This window comes from Anneissia japonica, unplaced genomic scaffold (assembly GCF_011630105.1).
Source record: "Anneissia japonica isolate Jap-2015-1 unplaced genomic scaffold, ASM1163010v1 scaffold493_len2256704_cov171, whole genome shotgun sequence".
NCBI lineage: Eukaryota > Metazoa > Echinodermata > Crinoidea > Comatulida > Comatulidae > Anneissia > Anneissia japonica.
Window position 1 is genome coordinate 2,276,332 of NW_022727062.1, and position 2,687 is coordinate 2,279,018.

Below are 2,687 nucleotides of genomic sequence, written 5' to 3' on the forward strand. Positions count from 1 at the left end.
AATCTTGCCCACTGATGGAAAATATTTTTTTGTTCTTTTCCACGTACATTGTCTACTCTTCTGATTGGTCAGTTGTTTTATTAAAACTCGAGAAGGTTCATTATTAACATGTCATACAATATTTGAATGACATTAATTAACCTATTTATGACTATAATAATCGTATGACACAACTGGTAAAGTCAATATTTGATTATGTAAAGTAAACCTATATGTTTTTATGGCCATCTCTAATTTGGCTGCAAAATCACCTTGACCTAAAATGGACATCATAACGACCTCTGATATGGTATTTAACATAAAATTACCTTGAATGACCTTAACTGATCTATATATTATCCTAATGACCATTCACAAATGGTATATTTTCTTGATCATAAAAACATAGTTTTAAACATCAGAATTCTAATTTGAAGTGATTCTAAAAGCTAAGATATTAATAAAATAATTTTTGCATGGCAGCCATTTTGAAACTAAAGATGGCTGCCAAAATGACCTTGAATGAAGTATTGTAGTTTCTTGTAAAAAAATGAATTTCGAGAGCTTTAGTAAGATGCCATACAATATTTGACCTTGAATGACCTTAAATCAGTGACTTTAAATGAACAATCTGCTCAGATTATTCATTTAATGACCTTAAATTATAATTACCTTAAATGAACAATCTTACCAGGTCAAATTTTGCATGCTAGTATTCCTTAACCATTTAGACACTAGAATTATAATTCCAAATTGGAAGAGGAGATAATACCATGAAGATACATAGGTTTTATAAGGTGGCCATTTTAAAATCTAAGATGGCTGCCATAATGACCACCGATAAAATGGTTTCTATCAAAAATTGAATGCTATGACCATAAGGAGCATGTAAAAAGTTGGTGCTTTTGTCCAAAACATCCATATGGCACTATAGCTGCCCGGCGTATTATGCATACACCACTAAATATGTCGTCGTATTTCTGGCAGCCATCTTAAAATTAATGATACCCACATCAAAAAAGTGTACCTGTATGTATCAGAACAATTTTAAGATTTTTAAATATATTTTAAATTAAGAAAAAAAATATACTGAAATATGTTGAAAAGATCAAGTTTTTTTCAATTTTTAGTTAAAACTAGCCATTTTTGGTGGCCATTTTGAAAAAAAACGCACTTCCCCTATGTAGATTTTTCTAGACTTTTAGTATGTTTATACAGAGACCTTAAGAAAATGCACTGTGCAAACAGAAATTCTGTTGCTATTTTTCTTGTACTAAAAGAAAGGAAAATTACTAAAGCATGTTGTTGATTAAGCCATCAATTTGAAACTGGTTTAAATACTGAGAATTAAGCATTGTGGATAAAGCATTTTTGTAACATTTAAATACTGTGAAGCATAATATTCTTCATTAAACCAGTATTTGAAAAATGGTTTAAATATGGAAAAGCATATTTTGGATAAAGCATTTTTTTGAAAGATTTAAATACTATGAAGCATATTGTGGATTAAGCTACTATTTTTAAACAAATTTAAATAATTTTACGGGTGTTTTCAGGATATTCTGACTGTGAAAGAATTCACATGATTGGCCGAGCGGTTAAGTCAGGGGCGAGTTGATTGGCCGAGCGGTTAAGTCAGGGGCACCGTAACCTTCAGCTCTAATAACGGCTCTGGTTCGAACGGCTCGCTCGCCAATGGTTCCAGTGATGGAACAAGTCTTCTCGGATAAGGACTTTAAACCGTAGGCCCAGTGTACGCATTTGGCTTGTGTGCACTTTAAAGAACCCGGTACATCATTCGAGAAGAGTAGGGGGTTACCCCGGTGTACTGGTCCATTAAGTCCCCTGTTGTTAAATGGATATGCCACGTAGGACAGTGATTAAGTTCACTTATTGGCATATCCTTGGCCCTCATGCATAAAGAAATAAAATGAAACATAGACCTCAGTTAGATGTTGGTTACTCTGTATCAAGCACTTAAATGATCATCTTAACACATTCAAAATCATAATGGCAGGTGTTAAAACATAAAACAAATTAACTAATAAATCAATCTATCTGGTCCTTTACCCAACATTACTTTCACTAAATTAAAACTAACATGACATTAAAACATGAAATAAATATTGTCATGAGGAAAATACCACTTTATATTTCACTATAGAGAATTGTTTGAAGCCTAAAATAAAGTACAGTACTGAATATACAATACTCTATCCTGTTACTAACAATGCTATTCTTGTTATACACATTAGGGAAAACAGAGTTATAAATTACTTCTGTAATATACCTTAACTTGCTCTGTAACATTCATTGTCATAGCAACAGTCCAGTTTCAGTAGCACAGCCCTGCATACCTTACCAATTAGTGGGAAGGTCATTAACCTAAATGCAGTACACACTGTATAGGGTTCTATTGGGTGTACGGTAAGAATGGCTCCGGAAAAAATGGCCCAGGAAAAAATGGGCCCGGAAAAAATGGCCAAGGTAAAAATGGCCCCAAATGACAGGTAGGTAAAAATGGCCCCAATAATAAAATTCTGTATTAAAACTGATTTTTTTAAATCATTATATGCATTTTTTTAAACTGAAATAATTTAGTTTTTAAAAGAAATCTAACATCAAATAAATTGCCATTTACATTTTACTTTTTGCAGAAATTACATATTCAATGATAAAATATTCAAAGATAAAAAAAAAAGCCATGA